The sequence below is a fragment of the Diabrotica virgifera genome, chromosome 3 (assembly GCF_917563875.1).
Source record: "Diabrotica virgifera virgifera chromosome 3, PGI_DIABVI_V3a".
NCBI classification, from domain to species: Eukaryota; Metazoa; Arthropoda; class Insecta; order Coleoptera; family Chrysomelidae; genus Diabrotica; species Diabrotica virgifera.
In genome coordinates this window covers 69,499,520-69,516,542 of record NC_065445.1, presented here as the reverse complement: position 1 = coordinate 69,516,542, position 17,023 = coordinate 69,499,520, and the positions used below count along the sequence as shown (strand labels likewise).

The following is a 17,023-nucleotide window of genomic DNA, read 5'->3' as shown; positions in this document are numbered from 1 at the left end:
AAATTTTAATTTGTTTAAATAAAAATTGTTTAAATAATTATACAGCTTTCAAATGAGAATATTTATGTTTTTAACTTTAAAAGGTACACTTGTAGTAAGTTTATGTAAAAAAAAGCCTACAACTGGAAAAAATATGTAGTTTTCTGTTCTTATAAATAACTTAATCTATTATAACAAAACAAAAGTCTGACATTTAATAATGCGTTATTTCGATGGCTCTACTCGAGTTACTTGGGAACAAAAAAAGAATGAAGGAAATTGCTCCATGGGAACCCGAGAAAATGTATTTTTTTAACGTATACCGATTTTGAACTTTGAGGGTTACAGTTTCTCCAACCTAATTTTTGATTGGAATTTTGCTATTTTTGACAATTTTCACACGTACTATCGATAGTTTTTATTATAATAATATATGTTATGAGTATTTTAAGGATATGAAAACTGGCGTGGTGAAAGAGGACAAAAATAAAAAGGTGATGGTTTAAAAATTATGATCCTATTGTTTATATCTTTGCTGTAAATTCTGGTCAAATTTGACCGGTTGTATCTCAGGAACTACTTATCATAATTAAACATTTTTTCTTTTAAAAGAAGCTCCCTGCCACTGTTTTTCGAATGCCGTTTTTACAATTTAATTTAGTTTAATATTTCCCGAGATATTCTATTTGTTTATAAGCCAAAACATTGTTTATAATTTTAAAATATTCCTGAGGCCGCTTAAATAGTCCAGTTTCAATTCTATAAAGTACATTAGATAGGTATAGTATCTTTTTATGAAAAAATCATAGTTATTCTTATGGATCATAATTATTGTCGTTATTATAGCGATCGTAAATTTTTAATTAACAATTCAATTGTTGCTAAACTGTTCATTCAATTTTAATCGGCTTCTGGAATTATAATCTATACAAAAAGGGCTTTTACATTACCAAGTTATTTAATTATTGATTAACAATTACTTATCTAAAATTTTAGTTGAAAATTAAAGATTTTGTTGGAAAACCCCGCTTTTTACGGGGAAAGTTTTCGTCGAAGTGAATCGGGAAAAACACGTCTCTATGCAGAATTTAATTGCGGTGAATTTTAATTTGGGTGTTTTTGGTGTAAAGTTAAAATCTTTGGAGTTATAGAGCAAAAATTGAAAAAAACACGATTTTCGGGCGCCATTTTGTTTATAAAAAAAGTAGCACACTATCTGCGGATTTTGCATACCTATATTATTAATGCATACAATAATAGGATTCGATTCCAGCAATAAAATTACTGGTAAATAGCTTTTCCTTGTAATTTGCTAATTAGCCCAGAGTATGTTAGTGCACATACCGAGCCAACTAAACAGTCGAGTTGGTGAAGGGGGCGCAGACTAGCAACAACTGTCGACCAACTATTCTCGAACGATTTACTAAAGTTCGTATTTGACTGTTGAAGTGAGTGGTTGCATAATGAAAAAATTGTCCAGAAATGTGATTATTGCTCTCATACAACGGAGGAGGAAAACCAAGAAAATATTCCGAGAGTATTGGGTGCATCCAATTCTCAGTAATACATTATTGAGTGGAAAATTTTACACGTTGCATACAAAATTACTTGATTACCCAAAAAAGTTTTTCGCCTTTTATCGGATGAGCATAGCCGGCTTCAATTTCTCGCTTTGAAAAAACAGCTTCCTATGTTTATTGTATTACATCCCATAATCTGAGCCTAGTGTTGAATGATGCCGTTGCTGGTGTACAGGAGTAGGAATTGGTTTTTTTTACGATATAATTAAGAGATATGTTTTTTAGTTCCAGTATTAGAAGATGAGATGTACTATGTACTATTATAACTTTGTATTCATCATGTTTGCCTACACTTAGAAGGTTACATGCCCTGCGAACTAAATGGAAAAAATTGGTTCCATATATACAGGGTGTCCCAGACTAAGTTACCCACGCTATATCTCTTAAACGAATAGGGATTTTCGAATGGGACAAAAGGTGATATATTCTACTTGTAATACACTTTAATATGGCGTACAAAAAAATCATCCCCTAAATAATCATCCCTTAGTTACAACCCCTAACTTTATTTTTTTTAATAGCACCCTGTATATTTTTGTATAGTTTTGGATGTGGTATTTTATCGTCTATTCAACACATTTTTTGAAAATAAAATCGGTTCGTATATAACCTAGAAACTATCAGTTTATTTTTGTTAAATTGTGTGTCCCAGACTAATTTATCCAGGCTATATTTCTTAAACGAATAAAGATTTTCGAATGGCACAAAAACTGATCTATTCCATTTGTAAAACACTTTCATATGGCGTAGAAAAAATTCATCCCCTAAATATTCATCCCTAACTTACAGGGTGCTATTAAAAAAAATAAAGTAAAGGGTTGTAACTAAGGGATGAATATTTAGGGGATATTTTTTTTCTAGGCCATATTAAAGTGTATTACAAATGTAATAGATCATTTTTGTCCCATTCGAAAATCTCTATTCGTTTATGAAATATAGCCTTGATAAATTAGTCTGGGACACATAATTAACAAAACTAAACTGATATTTTCTTGGTTATTTACGAACCGATTTTATTTTCAAAAAATGTGTTGAATAGACGATAGAAGACCACATCCAAAACTATAAAAAAATATATAGGGTGCTATTAAAAAAATTAAAGTTAGGGGTTGTAACTAAGGGATGATTATTTAGGGGATGATTTGTTTGTACGTTATATTAAAGTGTATTACCAGTAGAATATATCACCTTTTGTCCCATTCGAAAATCTCTATTCCTTTAAGAGATATAGCGTGGGTAAGTTAGTCTGGGACACCCTGTATAGTGAGCTTCCGGAATTAGAGATGGCGACACATAATGTGGATCGCTAATATATGTGGTACAAGGCTAATTGAAAAGAAGAAGAATATTTGACAATTGAATGTCGAGTTGGACAGTTGTGTTTATCTGGTAACAGCGTTGCCACATTCAGCAGATTTCTACTTTTTTAATAGATTTTTGATATATATTTTTTTTAATTCTAGTAGGCAATATTTTTTAGTAGGTTTTTGGTATACAGTGATGAGCACGCTAATAACCGGCAAAAAAGCTCAAAAGATGGAAAACATAATACATTGCGAAACAAAAAGAGATGAAACTAGTGGAGGTGGAAATTATCGTTATAAACGTACTATTAATTAACATTACATTACATAGTTTTCCAACTGTAGACGTCTGTGACAGCTGTGACAGGAGTATTTTATAAAATTCTACTGTCACAGTGACAGTTGTCATACCTCTGATACGTTAAAGGTGGGAAACTATGTAATGTAATGGTATTTTAGACGTTTATAACTATAATTTCCACCTCCACTAGTTTCATCTCTTTTTGTTTCGCAATGTTTTCCATCTTTTGAGCTATTTTGCCGGTTATTAGCGCGCTCATCACTGTATATCAACATTTTCTGTGCTATGCATTATGACTAAAATGAAATTAACTCTTTAATAGGGCTTTTCATCGATTGTCATTTATTTCGAGCTTCTGTCATGTGTCACATAATATTAAGATATCTACGTCATACGTCTTTCGTTTGTATTATTGTATATACCAATAACGTATGTCGTAGATATATTAATATTATGTGACACATGACAGAAGCTCGAAACAAATGACTGTGAATGAAAAGCCCTATAGCCCATACATTTGACATTTTGTTACAATTTCCTAATGTCATTACCGAAAATAAGATTCAGGACGTAGGTATGAATACAGAGATTAGAGAAATAAATGAAACTGGTGTCTGATACCAAACTTTCTTGTTTCAAGCAGCAGTGCAGTAGTGTTTCGGGTAATATTTATATAACAAAGAGTTTTGACATTCGGTGAGGCTATTAAAATTAAACTAACGACGGAAAACTAAAATATGTATGTAAAATGTAACTTTGCAAAAATAATGTGTTTACCCGTTTCTATTAACGTAAAATGAAAAAGATTTTTTTCCGTTTTTAACCGTATTACAACTGATGATCGCAATAAACTTTTGAATAAATAGTTATTTATGATATAAATGTTAAAAGTACACGTTTAAGGCAAGCATGTGAAAGTAAAGCACATGAGTGCTTTAAAAATGTACTTTTTAACACGCATATCATACAATATTTTTTCTACAAACGTAATTACAGGACAATATCTACAAAAACTTTTACTTGAACTTGACTGACATTCCATTTTTATATTTTTTTGACATTACATCAGATTGCCTATACGGTCAATACGAACTGCAGTGCCTTAAAAATTTTAAAGCACTAGTGCCTTGAAGTAACATTTTTAACGCTCGTATGGAGTGCTAAAAATTGCATTTTTCTACAACCACTATTCAAAGTGCACTTTTCTGCACGGTTTTATGTTAGCAAACTTGATATTTTCTCACAGTATAAGATATTTGACATTAGTGTGCAGAAAAGTGACGTTTCTGTGCCGCAAAGTGACGTTTCTGTGCCGCAAAGTTCTTTTCTGCACAGTTGACTACCTCATTCTGAGTAACGTTATATTCTGTTTACATCCGTGGACTACCGCATTCTGAGTAACGTTATATTCTGTTTACATCCGTGGTTAAACTTTAGACAAATATATATCCTATAAGACAATTATTATATTTAACTATAGCATAGAAACTAAATTATGGATGTTACAACTGTTTTATTTTACAATTTTATTCTTATTAAACATTTTATAATTATCAAATAACCAATAAGGATTTAGCAACCTGTGCAAGAGACGTCGAATGAAGTAGGTTTTGTGTAAATCCGTGACTGCATAAATATATGTAATGTTAATAATGTGTAATAATTGTTTAAATTTAAACAAATTAAGGCAGTGCATTAATTTTTTAACTGATTTCTGTGTAATTTATTTAGGTATAAGGAATTTAAATTGATTAGTAGGTATTAATTAAATACAGTTTAAAATTTATCACATAGGTACCTGTTATAATTAATCGTCGCAAATTGTGATTTTTATTTTTAGGAAAAACTGTGCTTGTAGAAAAAGTATAGTGTGAAACACGTGCAGAAAGATAATTTCTCACTCGTTTGAATTGCGGCACTCGCTTGCGCTCGTACCGCAACTTTTCAAACTCGTGAGAAATTAGTATCTTTCTGCACTTGTTGCACAATATACTATTTTAACACGGTTGTAGAAAAAATGTATTTTCATGATTATTTGTCAAAGAAGGTATGAATGAGGTTGGGAATTGTACCAAATTTGATCCAGACATGCATAATATGGTAAAATCAATGGATGACAAAATATTATATAAAAATATTAAATATAAAACTGATAAAAATTAATTAAGTACCTAGGTCATTTTGTTTCCCTGTTAAAATGTAAAAAAAGTTTGGTTTTTTTACATTCACGTTATATTTATTTCTAGTTAAGTTAGCTGCTGTTTTTATTATAAAAAAACCTAAATTATACTTAAATAAGTTAATAAAGTTTTAGTTCTTGATTTAGTAGATTTTAGCCAAACATGCAATATATTTCCTAAATAAAATATGGCAACGTTGTCTTATATTGAATTAAGTGCGTCATTTTGTAATTTTTGTGTTGTGTATGCGTTTTATATCAATTTTATATTTGTGTATTAAGTTTTTATCCCGTACCCAAGTGATTAGTGAAGTGAATGTTTCATATTTTAGTTATTAATAGACATTTTTTCAGTGTATAAATTATTTTTCTTCCCTCAGCTGTACCTAGTTGTTTCCAGGTAATGTGAATAATTCCTAAGGTAGAAAGACATTTTACATTATGTTATGAAAACAATGAATTCATGTCAAGATTTATATAAATAATAATTATTACTGTCATTTGTTGGTTTCATTATTGTTCTTACATTGTCCATACATACATACTTATCATTTTTTAAATATAATCGCTGCTAAAAATTAATAACGTGCACATTATAGAATTTGGTATGCCTAGCGAAGCTTCCAAAACGGTACAGATATCTTCCAAAACGTTACAGAGATCTTCCAAATCGTTACAGAAATCTTCCAATTTAAAACGCTTAGTTGGCTTCCAAAAATATCGATGGTGTTGGAATACGGGACCAGTTCTGCCTATAGAGTTCCCTTTCTACCCCACCCACTCTTCTATGAAAGGTTATGTGAAACCCGGTGGTCATCCAGACATGATGCTGTTATGACTTTGCGCCGAGTATTTCATTACTATTTAAAAAAACGATAAAAAATTAGAAGTTAATGCATTATTAGAGCATATGAATAATTTTAAATTTGCTGTTAACATTACTATTCAATCTAAAATACTTAACTTCATTAATCTAACATCAAAACTTTTGCAATCTGAAACGGCAGAGTTAACGGTCATCCTTCAACTTTTTAAAAAAAATTCGTGATAATCTTCGAGAAATGAGAAATTCATTTTCCGAAACGTTAGCAGAAGCAGCAGGAATAGCTGAATAGTGGGATATTATATCGAAATTTAAAAATAAACGGAAAAAACTTATAAAAAAATTTTACGATGAGCTCAATTGCGACAAAAAAATAACTTGTAGAAAAAAAGTTTTGAAGTTATCTAATGTTTTCAATGTAAATTTAGATAAAATGTTGCAACAACTTACTAATAGGTTTGTCAGATTAAGAGATAAGTATAAGAGGTTTTCTTTCTATTCCCAAAAAATCTATTAACACTAACTGATGTAGACTTATTAAAAATAAAGGCCAAATAGTGCCATTTACATATATTTTAGTAATTATACTGTTATTAGTTGTCGTTATGTTTATAATACGGGGCCCCACAAAAATTGCCGCGGGAGGGCCCCCCAGTCTTCAGCTACGCCACTGCCTCTTTATAAATTATCTTTTATGTTTCTCTTTCTGGAGTATATTGAGTATATCTTGAGTATATACTCAATATACTCAGTATTTTTTTTCATATAATTTTATTCCTAATACACTCATTCGCTTATATACAAAATGTGAGTACTAAAAAGTTCTGACAAACAGCAATAAAACACATTTTGTATTTTTTGTTTGTGTTTTACAGTTCGGAAGGACGTGATGCAATTTAAGTGTGAAGTATAAAATTTAAAACCCGTTTTATATTATTTTACACGTAGCAAGTATTTTTAATAACCAACACCTCCACAAACAAACCAGCAATTTCTAAAATAACAATACTTTCGACACCTCAGAATTTACCCACCAGCTCAACAATCTCAACAAACTATTTTAGCTATTTTATCTAAAACTAAACCTAACAATGAACAAGAAAGAACAAAGAATTGTATTATTAAATACCTTGTGAATGCGAACATTTTTATTTAGGTGAAACATTAAGACAATGTTACAATAAGTGAACATCAATCTTATATTAAATAGAGAATTTGATAGATCACAAATATGTAAACACGCATGGAACATGGAACAATGAACATAGAGTTCTGTGGAAAGATTCAACTATGTAGTCTTGAAAGAAACAGTAGGTAAAAAGAGAAAAAAGAAGCGGCTTTAATTATTATGTTAAATGAAACCAATTGTGTCGCAGATTCCTCGGCAGAATGCAGTAGGATGTGGTTATCCATATTAAAAGAGGAAATCTATAAAAAGAAAATAGATCACGATCAGTAAATCAATAATATCGAGGATATATCATATATATTTTAAAATAACATACACATAAAATCAGAGTTTGTTGTTAATTTTGAGAGTAAGTTAAATGTAAGACCAAATACTTACCACGTCGGGTTAGTATCATGAGGTTTTTTTCTGTTTTCTTTTCCTAGTTATTTACTATGGGATATCTGACACGAGAATTTTACTGTCATCATTGTATGTGGTCGACCTTTTTAAGACAAATCACAAGCTATGATTTTTCTGAAATTGATTTCATGTAATCGAATGAATTACCTTCCAATAAAGTTAGAAGAGTGAATGAGTCAGATATAATTAAATTAGAAGAATTTTTTTTACTAAGCACGAAAAACAAAATTTGTTTAATTTATTAATGTTTTGTTTTTTGATAACGATTTCCAAAGTGGAAGTCGAAACGTCAAATAAACTTATTTTCAAACTCAAAGTGTGGCTTATTATCAATAAAAATAGTAAATTTGTAACTGTTGATGAAAATTATATACACGGTGAGTCATGAGGAACTGTACATACTCCTACCTCGTATAGAGGCTCCTATGGGGAATAACAAATGACCACTAAAGTGTCTGCTCCCCTTGTTTAATAATACACAGGGCGAGTTTCGCATTTTGACAGAAATTTATAGGTATTCGTCATAATTTTTGAACGGTCAGATCGATGTGTCTCTTATTTTTGCCAATCGTTACACTATTACCACCTAAACAACTGATGTATTCAAACTAGAAAAATCAGGTCCGGCTTTAAAAAATTAGTTCGTTTGGGTCTTAGAAAAAATTTCACCCTGTATACTCTTTTTGAAAACTCTAATATGAATTTTACAAATTAGACAAATAGGCAATTAAAATGGCATATTTATTTTTTTCCATACATGATTACTTAATTTTTTATAAACAAATCAAATTTTACTATGAATTAAAAGTTTGGTAAAGTAAACCATAGATTTAAAAAAATTAACTTTTATTACAAAAATTAATTATTTTTTAACAAATATTTGATTTATGTTACCCCCCAATCAACTGATTTATTCAAACTAAAAAAAATCAGGTCCGGCGTTAAAAAATTAGTTCGTTTGGGTCTTAGAAAAAATTTCACCCTGTATACGCTTTTTGAAATTTCCAATATGAATTTTACAAATTAGACAAATAGGCAATTAAAATGGCATATTTATTTTTTTCCCCACATGATTACTTAATTTTTTATAAAAAAATCAAATTTAACTTTGAATAATAAAAGTTTGGTAAAGTGAACCATAGATTTAAAAAATTTACTTTTATGACAAAAATTAATTTTTTTAACAAATATTTAATTTGTTACCACCCAATCAACTGAATTATTCAAAATAGAAAAAAATCAGGCCCGGATTTAAAAAATTATTTCGTTTTGGTCTTAGAAAAAATTTCACCCTGTATACGCTTTTTGAAAACTCTAATATGAATTTTACAAATTAGACAAACAGGATTAAAATGGCGTATTTACTTTTTTCCCCACATGATTACTTAATTTTTTATTAAAAAATCAAATTTGTCAAAATCGGAATTTTAACCTAAAAATGAAAAAAAAAAAAAAGATGAAATCACGGTTTAACTCGCTACAACGTTTCATGTTACATTTTTTTTCTGAAATTTTTACAGCACATATCTCTTTGTGACACTTTTTACCATTGTGAAGACTATGACAATTGTTGTAGACTTTCAGTCTTCTTCTCGTAAAAGTTATGAATTTTTAAAAATAAAAGGTGCAGCTTCGTGAATTGCAAAGTTAAATCGCAAAAATTAAGTGAAAAAATTTAAAATTTATCTATTTGATCACGCCTATGTTAAACTATAGAGTCCAAAGAGAAGTGTTATGGGGAGTTTTAGATCTAGACGTGTTAAAGAAAAAAAAATGGTGAAACTTTTAATTTTAAGAAAAACGTTGTTTCATTTTTTTATTTTTATGGTAAAATTGCGATTTTGACAAATTTGATTTTTTAATAAAAAATTAAGTAATCGTGTGGGGAAAAATAAATATGCCATTTTAATTGCCTATTTGTCTAATTTGTAAAATTCATATTAGAGTTTTCAAAAAGCGTATACAGGGTGATATTTTTTCTAAGACCCAAACGAACTAATTTTTTAAAGTCGGACCTGACTTTTTCTAGTTTGAATAAATCAGTTGATTAGGTCGTAATAGTGTAACGATTGACCAAAATAATAGACAGATCGATATGACCGTTCAAAAATTATGACGAATATAAATTTCTGTCAAAATGCGAAACTCGCCCTGTATATTATTAAACAATGGGAGCAGACACTTTTTAATGGTCATTTGTTATTCCCCATAGGGGCCTCTATACGAGGTAGGAGTATGTACAGTTCCTCATGACTCACCCTGTATAAGATGGAACACTGATCACGTAACATTTAGGATATACTCATTTATATCCAGACTTTTTCAGGAAATGGCCTCTTTTTACCGAAAAACAAAAAGATACTGACCATTGTTTAAAGGTATAATTAATGCTGCTCATCCACATCAGTTTAGCCTTCCAAATGACTGGATTAATGATTATGGTTCGTAAAATTATACGCATTTGTGGCAACCGTAGTATTGTTTCTCGATGTGGTTCATTAGTTAACCTTTATTCCTTTTTAATACGCAATACCCAAAAAAAATATTGCAGCATTAGGTCGTATTTTAAAAGAAAAAATATATGTGAAAAATGAAGGTAAAATTATATTTAAAATTTAGTCCAATCAAGCCATTTTCTCGTGAAATTTTGAGAATCAAGGTCGATTTCTTTGAAAATTTGGATTTAGGTAGTAATTATAACCTTCGTCAAAATCTACCCTACGCCGAACCGAGCTTTTGTCCTGGGGGTGAAAACAACCCCATCTAGGGGATGAAAATATTGTCAATCAAAATAACGATGGAAGTAATTATAACCTTTGTCAAAATCTACCCTACGCCGAACCGAGCTTTTGTCCTGGGGGTGAAAACAACCCCATCTAGGGGATGAAAATATTGTCAATCAAAATAACGATGGAAGTTGATAGACTGGCCAATTCTGAGTAAATTTTATTCTATAAAATTTTTTTGCAAAGTTGATACTTTCCAAGTTATTAGCGATTGAGACTATGCATTTTTCATCGAAAAAACTTACGTTTTCGTAAAAAAAAACAAGAGATTCGCGTCGGAAAGACCTACGTAAACTCAATAACGACTGAGTTATTGCACTGTAAAGGATAGTTTTTTTTCGAAGAACATCGAGATGGAAAACCTTCAGTCTCAAATAACTCGAATGTGGTGCAATTTTTTGGGAAAACTTTTAAGACATCTTTTAAAGTTCATGAAAAAACCTTTCAAACAAGCTCTGATAAAACTTTTTTGCATAAGAACTGACCGACTTATGACGAAAATAAAGTTGCTTTCTGCTTTTTTATTTTTGAAATGTAAAAATTAAACTCTCGTTATTACAATCCTAATAGAAATGAATAGCTTCCCATTGAAATTAACTTTATTTAGGTATAATTGATAAGATCAATGTGATTTGACCGGTTTAGAAAAAATAGTTGATTAAATCGAAAATGACATTTTTATAATTAAAAAAAAAAGTGCATTTTTCTTAAATAAATCTAAAAATATTCATAATATGGAAAAATGTTTCAAATATTAATTAGTTCTTTTACTGAAAACTTTGATTTTTTTGTTTTTGTATCATGAATACTTTTAGGTTTATTTAAGAAAAATGCACTTTTTTTAATTATAAAAATGTCATTTTCGATTTAACCAACTATTTTTTCTAACCTAAGCATTCCAAACCGGTCAAATCACATGGATCGTATATTAAAATTATATCTTAATAACTAAATAATGTTAATTTCAAGTGAGAAGTTATTCATTTCTATTAGGATTGTATTGACAAGGGTTTAATTTTTACATTTCAAAAGAAAATGGCAGAGAGCGACTTTGTTTTCGTCGTAAGTCAGTCAGTTCTTATGCAAAAAACTTTTGTCAGAGCTTATTTAAAATGCTTTTTAATGCGGTATATTGTGATTGCGCGCAGCGGTCAAATATCTCCTGGGGTACTCTACACTCTAATACCCGAAAGTTAGGTTTGGACCGAAGGGTTAGGTCTTCCTCCTTTGAAAATTGTACTGTATAATATATAATATATATAATATATTAATTTTTTAATTAATTAATTTTTTAAAATTAGCAAAATTTCCGTTCAAAACGAATAAGAAGTAAATAAAACTTAGACACCCTGTTGAGAACCCTGACCGCTGCGCGCAATTGCAATCTGCCCTTTTAATGAGCTTTAAAAGATGTCTATTAAGTTTTCACAAAAAATTGCACCACATTCAAGTTATTTGAGAATAAACGTTGCCCACTTCGAGGCTCTTCGAAAATAACCATCCTCTAAAGAACAATAACTCAGTCGATATTGGGTTTACGTAGGTCTTTTCGACGCGAATCTGTTTTTTTATTAGCCACAATTTTGTTTTTAGTATTTTTTTCTACAAAATTAAATTTTTAAGTTATATATAGTTTCCAAGTTAATTATTACATGGAAAGTATCAATTTTGCAAAAAAATTTTATAGAACAAAATTTACTTAGCTAGGTCTGACTTAGGTCACTCTATCGATTTCCCTAGTTATTTTGATTGAACAAATTTTCATCCACAAGATGTGGTTGTTTTCAACCCCAGGGTAAATCCCCGGTTCGGCATAGGGTAGATTTTGAAGAAGGGGTCAACCAAGCTTAAACCCAAATTTTCATTAAAATCGGTGTTGATTCTCAAAATTCCACGGTTTTACTGTTTTTTTACCGCTGATGAGTGGTTCATAATATTCTAATGGAGTTATTATACCTACCGTATGTTTAATGTTAAATTAGATATTGGAGTAGACCCAATACATGGCAACACTGCTTCCCCTCTTCCCACACCCGAGACGCGCGAATTTATTCACTCATTCGTCGATTCTACAGTGACAATACAACTCATTCTCATAAGCAATGTTGCCGATTTTAACAGAATATTGAACAGAATTGCCGAACAGAATAAGCAAAAATGTCCTATGTTATCCTCACATGATTCGCAGTTTGGGTTTCATAATGCTCTTGGCATACGAGAAGCACTTTTTAGTCTACAGGTACAGTTTGTCTTTTCTACGTTTGACAAATTGTACGCATCCAGCGCTGCAGTGATATGAACAAAGAGCTTAGCCTACTTTGGCGGTCGCCTTCATTTCTATTGTGTCCTTTGACCCACCTTAGGATGATGTTACCATCCGAAGTTTGGGCCAGTGACCCATAGCACTCCATTACTAGCCGTGATATAACACGTGGTCTATTTAGGTTTAGTAGTGCTTGTCTGTTGTCTGTGCAGATTATTATGGTTTTACCGGCTATTCCTTTCCGGTTTATCTCTTTTGCGGCTATGGAGATATCAGCCAGTTCAGTTTGAACTACGCTGGCATTTTTGCCCATACCCCACGTTATACTAAGGTTCAGTGATCTGGAGTATATCCCTCATCCTGAGCTTTGTTCTATTTTGGAGCCATCGGTGTATATGCAATATGCATTTGCCCCGTTTGACTCCCTATGTTGTCTTGTTTCGATTTTGTAGGGTTTGTCGATGACAATCGTAGGTTTAATTGAGTCGCCTCCATGGCCTGCATGTAGCAGGGGTAGTACCTCCAGCTCACCATGCCAGAAACGACATCTCCATGGTCCCATTCATATATCAAGGTTTGGAAATACAAAAAAATACAACTTAATACATTTCAGACTTACATGGGCTGGACACATTGCTAGGATGCCAGATCACGAATACACAAAGAATTTAACAATTCCAAAACCAGAGTGCACAAGAAGTAGAGGACGACCACGAAGAAGATGGATTGATGATGTAGAAGAAGACCTAAAGATTCTAGGGGTCTGAAGATGAAGGGAAGTTGTCAGGAATTGACAGGAGTGACTTCTTTGCGAGCAGGCCAAGATCCACAACGGATTGTCAAGCCACTTATGATGATGATGAATACATTTCAGACATTTAAGCAAAAGTTCGAAGATGAGTAAATAAATAAATATTATACAAAATAGATTTTACGACACTTCCAAAACTCAACGCTTGTTTCCGAAGGTCGGTGCATACCTGATTTAAAGCAAACAACGCCTCTCTGTCGATTAGAGTGAACGTGATGTGATGGTATTGCCATTTAGCTCTATATTTGTTGTCGCGCTGCAATAGCGCTGCTCCGTAACCATATTAAATTTATATTCCAGCCGGCTCTGTTGGAGAGTAATTAATATAGCACAGAGCTCCGGTTTTGTACAAACAGAATAAAAATAGATAAGGAAATTTAAATTCAGATTAAATCCTGTCAGTAGAAAACGAATATTCCATAATTAAATGAATAAACCTTGTTCTACGACCCATAATCAAAGCTTTAGTTAAAAATTTTAGATTAAAACGATGGTTAACGTCGTGAAATTAAGATGAAAGGTTCAACTATCGCATTTCAAAGTCTTTACTGGTTTGCAGTCGAGGGAGTAATCATTTCTAATTAAATATTGGCTTCCGTGGCTTCTGCCGATGCGAAATCAGTAATTAAGTGCAAACATCTTAAATTCCTAGGGTTTCTTTTAATTGGAGTGAAGTTTAAACAGTGATTACCTACAAGTTGAAATGACATTATCACGGCGGATATACAAATATACAATAAAAATGTTAAAACTTAAATGTTAAATATCATACAGAAGTAAAAACTTCGTTTGTACAATGGTATAAAAAGTTTATTAAAAAAGTCATCCAAAAGGATCCGCAAAACGTTTTCGATCTAGATCAGATCATCTTCAGTGCCTAGAACGAAGTATTTCTTTTGTTAGAATGAATGCAAAAGGTTAACATTGTGACTAGTTAAAGAAAAAATGTGGCAAATACTTACGTTCTGCTTAGTACATGAAACTAACAACCTTATAAAATTGGTAACATCGAGAAATATGGTTTACATGTTTATCACATTAAGTTCCACAAGTTTTGGAAAACATCGCTGTCCACAGTCTAGCCCTGCATGCTTATCAAATGCCTGTTTAAAATCTATGAACAGCGTGTTTTATTGTGAATATTTGGTCAATAGTAGAACGGCCTGGTCTACTATTGACCTAACATTCGTATTGATAATCACCAACAATTTCTCCTGTGTATTTTTTGGTTCTTTCTAGCAGGATGTTTGGAAGGACAGACTGCTTTTGGTTTCCTGTTTTGTGGATCGGTACAATAACCCTTTCTTTCTATTCATCTGGCATTGTTTCTTCTCGCCAATTATCTTGAATTACTGAGCGGGGTACTCGGTGATCTAAAAATCGGGGAAGGTCAGAAAGAAAAGATATACAAGAGTGTGAGACCTGCGACGGTGAAGTGTGACTCATACAGAAAACTCGGGAAAAGAAGACGGAGGTAGCTGAAATGAAAATGTTACGGTGAATGCTGTATAAGACTAGAAGGGACAGGATGAGGAACGATTGGACTAGAGAAAAAGCCGGGGTGACTACAGTTTCAAAAAAGATTCAAGAACAAAGACTGCAATGGGTTCGCCACGTTAGACATACAAAGGAAAACTATGTGGGACGAACAATAAAGTTATTAAAAGTTGATGGAAGGAGATGTGGAGGAAAACCGAGAAGGAGATAGAAGAAATGTGTGGCCGAGGAAAAACAAGAAGAACATAAGGTAAAAGGAAAAGATGTGGTTCAATCGAAATCGAAAAAAAAAAACGAAAAGTGTAATGCGTTATCATGCTTGTCTCAAATATACAGTGAGCACGTAAAGGTTGGAATAAATTCATTTTTTCATGAATGGGCAATTTTGGAAATAAATCCCGAAACAGGTCAATTTTTATTTTTAAATTACGACTTTTGTAATGTAATTGTAATGTGTGTAATTTATTTATTTCAAAATACATTTTACTGCTATCAGAAAACAGGAAGAAATGTTTATTTGACAATGTTTTTTGCTTAAATTCAATATTAAAACAGTCACCCACCTGCCTCTCGACAGTTTGAACATTTAATTTAAGCTAAAAGCAATGATTATTTTTCAAATAAACATTTTTTTCTGTTTTCTGAGAGCAGTAAAATGTATTTTGAATTAAATAAATTACATACGTTGTCCTTTTTATGTCAATAAATTTACATAAAAAAATTTTTTTTGGACACCCTGTATAAATAATTATGATAATGTTTATATTATTGAATAGAGAATTGAATTACCTTTCAAATAAGCTATCACACAACCCTTATTCGTATTTAAAAAAAGCATCGATGACGTCATCACGCCGAGATGGGTGACGTCACTAGTATGATATATCTGCCAAAAAGTCGTTATTTAAAAATAAAAATGGACCTGTTTCGGGATTTTTTCCGAAATCGCCCATTCATGAAAAAGTGAATTTATTCCAAACTTTACGTGCTCACTGTATGTTGTATACTAGTATACTACAGTGCTAGTCAAAAGTCCGTACCCCCCCTCTTATTTTTTGAACGGTTATACCTATAATAGTGAAATTTGGAGGGAGGAAATAAACGGACGTAAGCTTCTCAACTAGTCATGACAGGTGACATAATAGTGACAGATGACGTTACAGAGCCACTGTGACCGATAATTTTAAATGGGACCTTATGGCAAATGATACCTTGTTTGAAAGGTATTCAAAATACCTATTCAGTCGTACTAATTTTTTTGAGTTTAAGTTGAGTTTGATTTTGGTGAATAAATTAAATAAACATAATATTGTAGTTTCGCATTTAATTAATAAAAATTCAAATGTCCGCCTATGGTTTTTTTGTCAAAAAATTTGACGTTTTTCAATTCTCTAGTAGTTTTTACGACAACATCAACCTTTTTGACAAGTAGTCATAGTTGGAATTTAGAATTTTTATTTATTAAATGCGAAACTACAATTTTATATTATTTCATTTATTCATCAAAATTAGCTTAAACTCAAACAAAATTAGTATGTCTGAATAGGTATTTTCAATACCTTTCAAATGATGTGTCACTTGTCATAAGATCCCATTTAAAATTATCTGTGACAGTGGCGCTGTAAAGTCATCTGTCACTATTACGTCACCTGTCATAACTAGTTAAGAAGCTTACGTCCGTTTATTTCCTCCCTCCAAATTTCACTATTATAGGTATAATCGTTCAAAAGATACGAGGGGGGTACGGACTTTTGACTAGCACTGTATACTTAATAATTAAGAATAGTAGAAGCGAGAAGCCATACCAGAATTATTTAGTTTCCACTAGTTTTTCGAAGGGTTCATTGTTTATCGAAATTTATTTGTATTTTTCACATATTTTCTCTTTTAATATACCATCTAATGCTGC

General features: G+C 31.4%; 1 protein-coding gene across 3 annotated transcripts in view; it reads left to right on the top strand.

The window, feature by feature from the left end:
* The window catches only part of LOC126881894 (calsyntenin-1), a 673,839-nt gene that overhangs the window by 529,244 nt on the left and 127,572 nt on the right, over positions 1-17,023 (top strand). The window lies entirely within an intron of this gene.